This window comes from Eptesicus fuscus, chromosome 2 (genome assembly GCF_027574615.1).
Source record: "Eptesicus fuscus isolate TK198812 chromosome 2, DD_ASM_mEF_20220401, whole genome shotgun sequence".
In the NCBI taxonomy this organism is placed as follows: Eukaryota; Metazoa; Chordata; class Mammalia; order Chiroptera; family Vespertilionidae; genus Eptesicus; species Eptesicus fuscus.
The window spans coordinates 23822297-23835686 of NC_072474.1; positions in this window are offsets into that span (position 1 = coordinate 23822297).

Sequence of the window (13390 nt, forward strand, 5' to 3'; positions counted from 1 at the left end):
GTTTCTCTCTCATCGATGTTTCTAACTCTCTATCCCTCTCTCTTCCTCTCTGTAAAAAATCAATAAAATATAAAAAAAAAATTAACCCTCTCAATAATAGCTATCATTTATAAAATGCTTATTACATGCCAGGAACTGTGTTAGGTTGCTTATATGTATCAGAGCAACCTTGCAAGGCAGAAATGAGGGAGCTTTCTGAGTCCCTTTTATAAGGGCACTAATCCCATTCATGAGGGCTCCACTCTCATGACCTATTCACCTCCCAAAGGCTCCACCTCCAAATGCCTCCACGTTGGGGGTTAGGCCACAAACAACATCCAGTCTATAGGACAAGGCTAATAGCTTTTAACCACCTTGTGACAGTATTAGAAAAATAACTAAAATACTTTTAATAATTCACAAAAACACCAGACTAATGCTTGTACAGCTATGAGTATATACTTCAAATATCTTACTTGTGATTCCATCCAAAAGGTTAGTCTGGCATTTCATTTGATTAGTCCCTTCTGTTTTACTCAACTGGTTTCAGATATGGAGGGAAATTTATAAATTTTATCCCAGGAAAAGAATTTAAGGGATAAAGAGATTATAAATACCTCCTGATAATCCAAGCCTCCCCAAAGCTTACATTAAGACAACACTGAAAATAGAATTATATATCCTTTCTCTAAAAACTTGTACTAAAAAACAGCCTAAAAATTTGCAGAACTATACCAGGGATTAACATTTCTCATCATGAACAGCTCTTTAAAACAATGTAATGCCATATTTCTTGACACATCTCAGCAAATAAAAAATGAATTTTTTTATTAACCAATGTAACCCCAATAAATTCAATAATTAATAAGGAAAGCAAGTGAATGAATGAAAGAATCTGTGAGGTCACCAGACAATCAGCTTGTGTGAAGCAAACAGAGATGGTTTCTATCTTTCAGTTACTTAGGCAAATTAGATCTGCTTCTTATTTGTAAGCACAAAGCAACTGAGCACACTTTTCAAGTAGACCTTGAAAGAATTTAAAATCATATTCATTGAATAACTACCAGTGTCAATTGTTAAAGCCCTTTGTCTGATTCAGTTATTCATCAAATGCCTTCTATGGACCAGGTAAAGATTATGAAAATATCAACATGAACAAAATGTAGTATCTGCCCTCGAGGAGATGAGTGTCTGGTGGGAAAGGGGGCTATCCAAATGGTGATATTACCACAGAGCCCTAGGCCATGATAGAGGCTCATGGGAGGATAAAAGGTAAAGTGTCATAAACCTACTGGGTTTGGTGAGACCTTGGAGGATAAAGGAAGAGCTTCTAGAGAAAGTCATGCCTGGCATGCCAGACAGAGAGACCACCTCACAGAGATATGGAGGGAGAAACAGCAAGAGGAGAAGGAAAATATACAAGCAGTCTGATTTGGTTGGAACATAAAACACAACAAAGGAGGGGATGAAATGCAACTGGAGACATAGACAAATCATAGAGGCTATTTCATGGTAAGTAACTTGGGTAATTTCCTGGAAGCAATAGGGAGAAACAAAATATTTTGAACAGGGGACTGACATGATCTGATTTTTTTTGACAGTCCATTTTAACAAATTATTATTTAGCACCTTCTAGGCAGTATGCTAGGTTCTAAGAATACAAAAATAAATGAGATAGCATTTTATTCTGAAAGAACAAAAAGTCTAGTTCTAAAAGGTAGGAGAGGGAAAGAGTTAAATTCAAAACTTTCGCTGAGTGCTATGATAGTGACCTGACTTTTTGAGAAAAGAACACCCAGATATAGTTGGCAAACCCAAAACAGCTCCAAAAATAGATGGGAAAGTGCTTCTCTTTCCTGAGTTGTATGTGGTACAAAGTTTGGCTCTTTGCAACACAAATACATTGTCATTCTCCATTCCTCCCAGCAGAATGCCTTTGCGCAGCCTCAGTGCCCAGGTTGCTGGGGGTCTTAGAGGTCATCTAGCTCCACTTAACTTTATTAACAGCCTTCCCTGACAGAGGGACTGCCTCATTCCAAGGCAGCTCTATCACTGTTAAAAATCAACATGTTAGAAAGGTGATTCCTGCGTAGTGCTTCAGAATGTCCTCTCGGGTAATGTCTTTCAGCTCCTTTAACTCTTGACTGAGGCAGTGTGTATACTGAGAAAGTCCCAGGACCCTGGAGCCACAGTGGCTCTCCCATGTACTAACTGTGTGGTCTTTGGGAAGTTACCGAAACTTTCTAATTCAAGTCACTCATATCTAAAATGGTTTAATATGGGACTTAAATGACAAGAGAAATAATAAAGTTAAAGTAATAAGCAAGTATTTTGCATAATGAAGTTCAACAAATAACAGATCTTACTATTATTGTTTTTTTTTTTTTTTTTCTGGGCCAACAGTTCTTTTTTTTTTTTTTTTTTTTTAATATTTTTATTGAGGTATTATATGTGTACATATCTTACTATTACCCCCTCACCCCACACCCACACATGCCCGCCCCCCCCAGAGTTTTGCGTCCATTGTTTATGCTTATATGCATGCATACAAGTCCTTCGTTTGATTTCATAACTCCCCCACCTTTCCCAAACTTTCCCCCTGTAATTTGAAAGTCTGTTTGATGCTTTACTGTCTCTGTATCTATCTTTTTGTTCACCACTTTATAATGTTCTTTATTATCCCTAAATGAGTGAGATCATGTGGTATTTTTCTTTCATTGACTGGCTTATTTCACTTAGCATAATGTTCTCCAATTCCATCCAGGTTGCTGCAAATGATGAGAATTCCTTCTTTTTTATGGCAGCATAGTATTCCATTGTGTAGATGTACCACAGTTTTCCGATCCAGTCATCTGCTGATGGGCACCTAGGCTGTTTCCAAATCTTAGCTATTGTAAATTGTGCTGCTATGAACATAGTGGTGCATATATCCTTTCTGATTGGTGTTTCTAGTTTCTTCGGATATATTCCCAGGAGTGGGATTACTGGGTCAAATGGGAGTTCCATTTTCAGTTTTTTGAGGAAACTCCATACTGTTCTCCACAGTGGCTGCACCAGTCTGCATTCCCACCAGCAGTGCACGAGGGTTCCTTTTTCTCCGCATCCTCGCCAACACTTGTCGTTTGTTGATTTGTTGATGATAGCCATTCTGACAGGTGTGAGATGGTACCTCATTGTTGTTTTGATTTGCATCTCTCGGATAATAAGTGACTTTGAACATGTTTTCATGTGTCTCTTGGCCTTCCTTCTGTCTTCTTTTGAAAATATTCTGTTTAGGTCTGTTGCCCATTTTTTTATTGGATCATTTATCTTCCTCTTATTGAGTTGCATAAGCTGCCTGTAGATGTTGGAGATTAAACCTTTATCAGTGATAGCATTTGCAAATATGTTTTCCCATGCAGTGGGCTTTCTTGTTGTTTTGTTGATGGTTTCTTTTGCTGTAAAAAAGCTTTTTATTTTGATGTAGTCCCATTTGTTAATTTTCTCTTTAGCTTCCATTGCCCTAGGGGCAGTGTCAGTGAAGAAGTTCTTGTGGCATATGTCTGAGATTTTGTTGCCTGTGGATTCCTCTAGTATTTTTATGGTTTCCCGTCTTATGTTTAAGTCCTGTATCCATTTTGAGTTTATTTTTGTGTATGGTGTAAGTTGGTGATCTAGTTTCATTTTTTTGCATGTATCTGTCCAGTTTTCCCAACACCATTTATTGAAGAGACTGTCTTGACTCCATTGTATGTTTATGCCTCCTTTGTCAAATATTAATTGAGCATAGTGGTTTGGGTCGATATCTGGGTTCTCTATTCTGTTCCATTGATCAATATGTCTGTTCTTGTGCCAGTACCAGGCTGTTTTGAGAACAGTGGCTTTGTAATACAGCTTGAAATCTGGTATTGAGATCCCACCTACTTTATTCTTCTTTCTGAGGATTGCTGAGGCTAGTCGGGGTCTTTTTTTATTCCAGATGAATTTTTGGAGAGTTCTTTCTAGGTCTGTGAAATATGCTGTTGGTATTTTGATGGGGAGTGCACTGAATCTGTAGATTGCTTTGGGTAGTATGGACATTTTAATGATGTTTATTCTACCAATCCAGGAACATGGTATGTTCTTCCATCTGTTTACGTCTTCCTCTATCTCTTTTTTCAGTGTCCTGTAGTTTTCTGCGTATAGGTCTTTTACCTCCTTAGTTAAGTTTATTCCTAGGTATCTTAATTTTTTTGGTGCGATGGTAAATGGGATTGCTTTTTTAGTCTCTCTTTCTGTAAGTTCATTATTGGTGTATAGAAAAGCCATAGATTTCTTGGCGTTAATTTTGTATCCCGCTACATTGCCGAATTCATTTATTAAGTCTATTAGTTTTTTGATGGAATCTTTTGGGTTTTTTATGTACAATATCATGTCATCTGCAAATAAGGACAGCTTCACTTCTTCTTTTCCAATTTGGATGCCTCTTATTTCTTCTTCTTGCCTAATTGCGATAGCTAATATTTCCAGTACTATGTCAAACAGGAGTGGTGAGAGTGGGCATCCCTGTCTTGTTCCTGTTCTTAGGTGAAATGGTTTTAGTTTTTGCCCATTGAGTATGATGTTTGCTGTGGGTTTATCATAAATAGCTTTTATTATGTTGAGGTATGAGCCTTCTATTCCCACCTTGTTGAGAGTTTTTATCAAGAAAGGGTGTTGGATTTTGTCAAATGCTTTTTCTGCATCTATTGATATGACTATGTGATTTTTATCTCTCAATTTGTTTATGTGATGTATCACGTTTATTGATTTGCGGATATTGTACCATCCTTGCATTCCTGGAATAAATCCTACTTGGTCATGGTGTATGATCTTTCTGATGTACTGCTGGAGCCGATTTGCTAGAATTTTGTTGAGGATTTTGGCATCAATGTTCATGAGGGATATTGGCCTGTAATTCTCTTTCATTGAATTGTCTTTATCTGGTTTTGGTATTAGGGTGATGCTGGCTTCATAGAAGGAGCCTGGAAGTGTTCCTTCCTCTTGAATTTTTTGGAATAGTCTGAGGAGGATAGGTTTTAGTTCTTCCTTGAAAGTTTGATAAAACTCTCCTGTGAAGCCATCTGGCCCCGGGCTTTTGTTTGCTGGAAGCTTTTTGATGACTGCTTCAATTTCTTCCATAGTTACTGGCATGTTGAGCTGTTTAGAATCTTCCAGATTGAGTTTTGGAAGGTTGTATTTTTCTAGGAATATGTCGATTTCCTCTAGGTTGTCCAGTTTGTTGGAATAGAGTTGTTCGTAGTATTTTGTAACAATCCTTTGTATTTCGTCGGGGTCTGTTGTTATTTCACCTCTTTCATTTCTGATTTTGTTTATTTGGGTCCTCTCTCTTTGCTTCTTGGTGAGCCTGGTTAGAGGTCCATCAATCTTGTTTATCCTTTCAAAGAACCAGCTCTTGGTTTTGTTGATCTTTTGTATTGTTTCTTTGGTCTCTATGTCGTTCATCTCCGCTCTGATCTTTATTATTTCTTTCCTTCTGCTTACACTGGGCTTATCTTGTTGCTCTCTCTCTAACTCTTTGAGTTGTTGGGTTAGGTAATTTATTACCATTGTTTCTTGTTTTTTGAAGTAGGCTTGTAGAGCTATGAACTTCCCTCTCAGGACTGCTTTCATTGTGTCCCATAGATTTTGGATTGTTGTGTTTTCATTGTCGTTTGTTGCCATGATGTTTTTTATTTCTTCCTTGATGTCTTTGGTAACCCAGTCATGGTTTAATAACATGCTGTTTAGACTCCAAGTGTTTGATTTCTTTGGGTTGTTTTTATTGTAGTTGATTTCCAGTTTTATGCCACTGTGATCTGAGAAGATACTTGATATGATTTCTATCTTCTTGAATTTGGAGAGACTTTGCCTATGTCCTAACATATGGTCTATCTTTGAAAATGACCCATGTGCACTTGAGAAGAATGTATATTCTGTGGCTTTGGGGTGAAATGTTCTGAAGATGTCGATTAATTCCATCTGTTCTAGTGAGTCATTTAGGATTGATGTTTCTTTGCTGATTTTTTGTTTAGAGGATTTGTCCAATGGTGATAGTGGGGTATTGAAGTCTCCTACTATGATTGTATTACTGTCAATCTCTCCTTTGATATCTTCCAGGAGTTTTTTAATGTATCTTGTTGCTCCTGTATTGGGTGCATATATGTTTACCAGAGTTATTTCTTCTTGTTGGATTTCTCCCTTTAGTATTATGAAGTGGCCTTCATTATCTCTTGTTATGTCCTTCACTTTGAGATCTAATTTGTCAGATATAAGTATTGCAACCCCAGCTTTTTTTTCATTTCCATTTGCCTGGAAAACCTTTTTCCATCCCTTTACTCTCATTCTGTATGCATCCTTTTTTTTGAGGTGGGTTTCCTGTAGACAGCAGATATCTGGGTTTTGTTTTCTTATCCAGTCTGTTACCCTGTGTCTTTTGATTGGGGCATTCAGTCCATTTACATTTAAAGTTATTATTGATAGGTACTTATTTGACGCCATTTTTATTCTATACCCCTGTGTACCTTCTTTGCTTCCTATTTCTTTCTTTTTTTTTTACAGCAGACCCTTTAGCATTTCTTTCATTGCTGGTTTGGTGGTGATAAACTCCCTTAGTCCTTTTTTGTCTCTGAAGCTCCTGATTTCACCTTCAATTTTAATTGATAGCCTTGCTGGGTACAGTATTCTTGGATTTAGACCCTTCCTTTGCATGACTTGGTATATTTCATTCCATTCCCTTCTGGCCTGATGAGTTTCTGTTGAGAAATCAGTTGCTAGTCTGATGGGGGTTCCTTTGTATGTAACTGTCTGTCTCTCTCTGGCCGCTTGTAAGATTCTTACTTTGTCGTTGGTGTTTGCCAAGTTAACTATAATGTGCCTTGGCGTCGGTCTTTTGGGGTTCATTTTGCTTGGAACTCTGTGAGCTTCTTGGATTTGTGTGGGTTTTTTCTTCCCTATATCAGGGAAGTTTTCTGTTATTATTTCTTCAAACAGGTTTTCTATTCCTTGCTCAGTTTCCTTTCCTTCTGGCACCCCTATTATCCTGATGTTGTTTTGTTTTGTATTGTCCCGAAGTTCCCTTACGCTCTCCTCAATCTTTCTAAGTTTTGTTTCTAGAAGCTGTTGTAATTGGGTATTTTTTTCCATCTTGTCTTCTAGCTCACTTATGCGGTCCTCTGCTTCATCTAGTCTACTCTTGATGCTTTCTATTGAGTTCTTTACAGCAGCGATGTCATTTTTCATTTCTTCTTGGTTCTTCTTCATTTCTTCTTGGTTCTTACTCATATTGTCGAATTTGTCTTCCATCCTTTTCAGCCACTTTATGACCATTTCTCTGAATTCTTTCTCTGATAGGTTGTTTGCCTCTAAATCGTTTACTTCCTTTTCTGGTGATGCCTGCTTCTCTTTCCTGTGGGGGCTGTTTCTTTGTCTCCCCATGGTCTCTCTTCTCCGGATGTCTGGTTATATAGATTTCTCTCTCTGGCGTTGATTTAAAGGTATAAAATACAACACAACCAGGCACAACAGACAAGGCACTGAACAGAATTGTATTCACGATATTAATAACCTCCAATAAAGGTAACCACCAGAGAAACACAAATTAGGGAATAGGAGTGGAAGAGGGAGAGTAAAAAGAAAGAATAACAACGAAGAAAAAAAAACAACAACAAAGAGTGTGAATCTGAACTTGGGAAAAGAGCAGAAAGAAAGAAAAGAAATAACAGAAAAGAAAAAGAAAAGAAAAAAAAGTAAGAGAGACAAGAATGATACTAAGAGAGAAAAGGGGAACAAACTATATATATGGGGAGTAAACTCCACTAGAACAACCACTATTCCCAGCAAATTCCAGCAACACGAGCCTGGAGATTAATACTAACTGCAACAGCAGCTAATATCAAGTGAGGCAAGGGAAAACTAAAGTAAAAAACAAACAAAAACAAAGCAAACAAAAGAACCAACCAAACCAACAAAAAGAATAATCAAAACAATCTCATAAAAAAGCATAAAAATTCAATCTAATCAACATTCAAGCAAACAACAACAAAAGGCCCGAGAGAAAAATAATTTTTTAAAGGTAGCGTAGAGAGAGGTTTGTATGGATTTGGAGCAGGGGGTTGGGAATTAGATATATAAGTAGGGTGAAGTTTTAGCAGGGAGTAAACTGAAAAAGTAGGGAAAATCTAAAGCCAGAAAGGGTTAAGATAAACTGGGGACCAAAAGGGGAAAGGTTAGGAGGAGAGTGATGGCATAATGTTAGCTTTGAGATAGGGTAAAGCGATTGTAAGGGAAAGATGCAAATCGAATGTAGGACACTAATCCAAAAATAAAAGAAAGAGAAAATCAAATGACATTAAAAAAAAAAAAAGTAAAATAATAGTAATAATAGTGCTGATTGAAAATAAAAATGTAATAATTAAAAAGGTGAAAATCAAGTGAGGAAAAAGAAAAAATATTAGTTTCTTAAGTAAAAGATGCAAAAAATGAAAATAAAAAAATATGAGAATAAAAAATTTAAAAAATTGAAAAAAGAATTGAAAATTAAAAAATAGGAAGACTAAAATGTGCAGTAGCGGCTGTCATTCACTTCCTCTATTATTCTGTTTGGTACGCCTTTTTCCCAGTCTGGGCGGTATTTCAGTTCAGCTTCATTCCAGGGCTCCTCAGTGTTGGAAGCCAGTCCTGCTTTTTAAGCCAGCCCTGTCTTAATTTCTCGTAATTATTTTTGATTACACCAGAGACAATTAGCGTTTCAGCCCCTGGGTGGCAGTGTTTCTGAATTGACTTCCGGGCCTCTCTAGCTCTTTTTTTTTTTTTTTTTCCCCTCTATGGCACTCACTACAGGTTTGTGGAGGTATTCGCCTCAGAGCTTGTGGAGGTTTGCGCCTCAGAGCTGCCTCTCTGATGGTCACACGCAGCTCTGGCCCCAGGTTCCGAAAAAACACCTTCCCTCTGCAGTCTTTCAGGGTTTCCACCTGGGTTTACCTCTGTATTGGGCTTAGCAATCAGAGTCGGAAAGAGCCCAGGTGTGCGGACCGTGGGTCTGTGCCCCAGACTAAGGAGCCTGCACTCCTTTGAAAATTCTTAGTCTGACCCTCCTCGTCAGATTAAAATGAGTTGCTTTCAAGAGGTCACTTCTGTTAGCAGCTCAGAAGACCCCCCTCCTCATTCAAGGATCACGGCAGTTCCAACTGCCGCCGATTTTTCTAGGCACAGACCTCCCGGCTCCTGCCGGTCCTGGGGCTGCCGCGCTTCCCTCACCCAGCGCTTCCCTCACCCACCGCGGGGATTAGAAACCGCAGCTTATTTCAGACAAAATCTGACCTTTCGGTGGTGCAGTGAAGAGTTTCTTTGAATCCAAATGTTTGCGCTGATAGGGGACCGGTGGTCTGGTGCTCCCAGCAGTTCAGTGTTTGCAGTTGAAAGTCAGGTTTCCACTAAAATCCTCCTTTCCTTGCAAGATGGCGAGGCGCCCGGCGAGCCCGCAGCTCCAGGAGGGGACCCAGCCCCTGTGGGTGCTGCGCGGTCAGAGGAACACTGCCCAGCACTCCCCCGCCTTCTCCTGGAGTTTAGCTGTCCCTTGGCTTGCCCACATACACTCCCTCTGCGAGCCTCTGCTGCTCCGACTCTCCGCCCCAGGAACAGACTCCAAACCCGACTCTATTCCGTCGCCATTTTTTCTTCCCCCCCTATTATTGTTAAAGCATAATTTCTGGATATGCCTCTGCCCTCACTTTTTAAAAAAATTAAAACTGCCTTCCATAAACTCTCTATATGTAAGTCCTAGTATTGAACTCATTAACTGGGTTCATTGCAGAATACTATCTCTCTTAAGCAAAAGAAAAAAAAAAATAGGCAATTTCTGACATCTACTCCCATCTATTATTTTTCTCAGCTTCAATTTCTTTCTTTTTGTAAATATTTATTGTTGAAAGTATTACAGATGTCTTTTCTCCCCACCCCCCATTGACTCCCTCCTCCCCGTGCCCACCCTCCCCTAGGCCTTCATCGCACTATTGTCTGTGTCCTTGGCTTATGCATATAAGTTCTTTGGATAATCTCTTTCTGCCCCCTACCCCTCAATTCCCTCTGAGATACATATTATTGTGGCAGCTGAGCTTGGTGACTTAGTAGACACCATAGCTTCCATCTTTTCAGTTTGGCCTGATAGCCAGGTATTTCCCTTTGTAATTTTTAAAAAGCAATGCATTAAAAACTGTAGTACATGAGACAGTTTATCTATAATAATCACATGAGGTGACCTTGCACATCTAACATTTTGCAACTGCTCACTGTATTGGTCAAAAGCTCAAGATGAATAAACAGGTTCTGATTCAAGACAGTGATGTAGAAGGATTCTGTACTCACTTTGCCTCATGTAATTTCTATCCAAATTCCAATGGCATTTTTCCACAGAAATAGAACAAACAATCCTAAAATTTTTTCTGGAACCACAGTAGACCCCAAATAGCCAAACCAACATTGAGAAAGAAGAACAAGGCTGAAAGCATCATGCTACCTGATATCAAACTATATTACAAAGCTATAGTAACTAAAACAGTATGATATTGGCAAAAAAATAAACACATAGATCAATGACACAGAAAGAGAGCCCAGAAATAAACCCATGCATATGTGGTCAATTAATTTGTGACAAAAGAGCCAAAAATATATAATGGGGAAAGAATGGTCTCATTAATAAATAGTGTTAGGTAAACTGGACAGCCACATGCAAAATAATGAAATTAGACTACTATCTTATAGCATACACAAAATAATCAACTCAAAATGGGTTAAAGACTTGAACATAGGACCTGAAATCATAAAACCCCTAGACATCTATCTTGGTGATGATTTTTTAGAGTTGACACCAAAAGCAAAGATAATAAAAGCAAAAATAAACAAGTGTGACTCCCTCAAACTAAAAAACGTCTGAACAGAAAAAGAAACCATTAACAGAATAAAAAGGCAGCTTACAGAATTGAAGAAAATATTTGCAGATCAGATAAGGGGTTAATATCCAAAATATATGGAGATCACATACAATTCAATAGCAAAAACAAAACAAAAACACACAAAAAATATTACCCAAATAATGGGCAGAGAAAATATATACAATTTTTTCCAAAGAAGACATTTAAATGGCCCACAGGTACCATGACAAAGTGCTTAACATCACTAATCAACAGGGAAATGAAAATCAAAATCACAGTGAATTATTCTCTCACATCTGTTAGAATTGTTATTATCAAAAGACAATAAATAACAAGGATTGGCAAGGGTGTGGAGAAAAGGGAACCCTTGTGCATTGTTGATGGAAATGTAATTGGTGCAGCCACTATTGAAAATAGTATGAAGGTTTCTCAAAAAATTAAAAATAGCCCGGCTGCAGTGGCTCAGTGGTTGAGTGTCGGCCTATGAAACAGGGGGTCATGGTTCGATTCCCAGTCAGGGCACATGCCCGAGTTGTGGGCTTCGATCCCCAGTGTGGGGGCGTGCAGGAGGCAGCCAATCAATGATTCTCTCTCATCATTGATGCTTCTATACCTCTCTTCCTCTCCCTTCTCTCCAAAATCAATAAAAGTGTTTTTGTTTTTTTAATAGAACTACCACATGATCTAGCAATTCCACTTCTGGGTATTTATTCAAAGCAAATGAAATGCCAGCTTGAAAAGGTATCTGCACTCCTATATTCATTGCAGCATTATTTACAATAGCCAAGACATGGAAGCAACTTAAGGTCCAGTGATGGATGGATAAAGAAAAGGTGGTATACAGTTGACCCTTGAACAGCATGAATTTGAACTATGTGGATACACTTGTATGTGGACTTTTTCAATTAATATAATCAGTCTTCTGTTTCTCTGTTGTTTTTATCCACAGATTCAACCAACCACAGATTTAAAAATGTATTTTTTGATACAAGGTGGGGATCCATGGATGGGGAGGGCCAAATGTATGCATTATTCTACACCATTTTATGTAAGGTACTAGAGCATCCACAGATTTTGGTATCTGTAGAGAGTCCTAGAACAAAACAGTGTGGATACTGAAGGACAACTGTAGTTAAGTTTTGGAGGATTCAAAAGTTACATGCAAATGTTCAACTGCATGGGGATCAGTGCCCCTAAACCTTGTGTTGTTCAAGAATCAACTGTTAAATATATAGTAATATTATAATATAATATACGTACAATGTAATATCATTCAGCCTTAAACAAGAAAATCTTGCCAGTTGCAACAAAATGGATCTATCTTGAGGACATTATGCTAAGCTAAATAAGTCAGAGAGAAAAAAACAAAAACTGTATGATCTTACATGTGGTCCCAAAACAACAACAAAACTGAATTCATGGATACAGAGAACAGAGAGGTAGTTGCCAGAGGAGGGGTGGGGTTAGGGTGGAAAGAAATGGGTGAAAGTGGTCAAAAGGTACAAACTTCTAGTTATAAAATAAGTAAGCCAGGAGATGTAATGCACAGCACGGTGACTATTATTAATAATACTGCTTCATATATTTGAAAGTTGCTGAGAGTATATTTTAAAAGTTCTTATTACAAGAAAAAAACGTAACTATGTGAAGTGATGGATATTAACTAGACTTATTGTGGTGATCATTTCACAATATATACAAATATCAGATCATTATGTTGTACATCTGAAACTGACATAATATTATATGTCAAGTATATAATAAAAACACCCTCAAACGACATTATAGGTGAGACGCTTTGATTGGTCAGGACCAGGGAGGATTGCAAAGATTGCTATGATTATTGGACTGGAAGTCATAGAGATCTGAGTTAAGCCCTATGTCAAATCCTTTACCTAGATAAGAGAGCTTGGGCAGCCATTTAGACTCCCCAAACCAGTTTCCTCCCTGTATGATATGATGATTAAGACCACAGATTCTGGAGCCAGCCTTGGGCAAGTTAAGTGACCTCTCTGCGCCTCAGTATCTTCATTTATAAAATGTTGATGAAGACCTATATTCTAGGGTTCTTAACAGAATTAAATGACTCTCATAAAGCACTTTGAATGAAGCTGGCACTATGTGATGTTGTGGGCTAAGTCTATGGGCACTCTGCATAGCTTGATATTTAAGGGAAATGCTGAGATCATGAGACACACCTAATCCATAAGCCAGAAATCCTAGGTACTTTCCACAGTTATGAGGGAAGCCAAGGGTACAGAGAGGAAGAGATGGCAGTCTTGGTGGGTTCTAGTGGGACAAAGCATCCCTCTGGACAAAAAGGAAGATGAAGAGCCTTTGTGGAGGGAGCTATTACACAATGAAAGAAAGCTTCCAAGAAGCAAGAGGCTTTGCAAAGCTAAGTAAAGAGTGTGTGTGTGGTGGTGGTGCTGGGGGTGGGAGTCTGTATGTCAGAGATTCTCTCTGTCTTTGAGACAGGAACA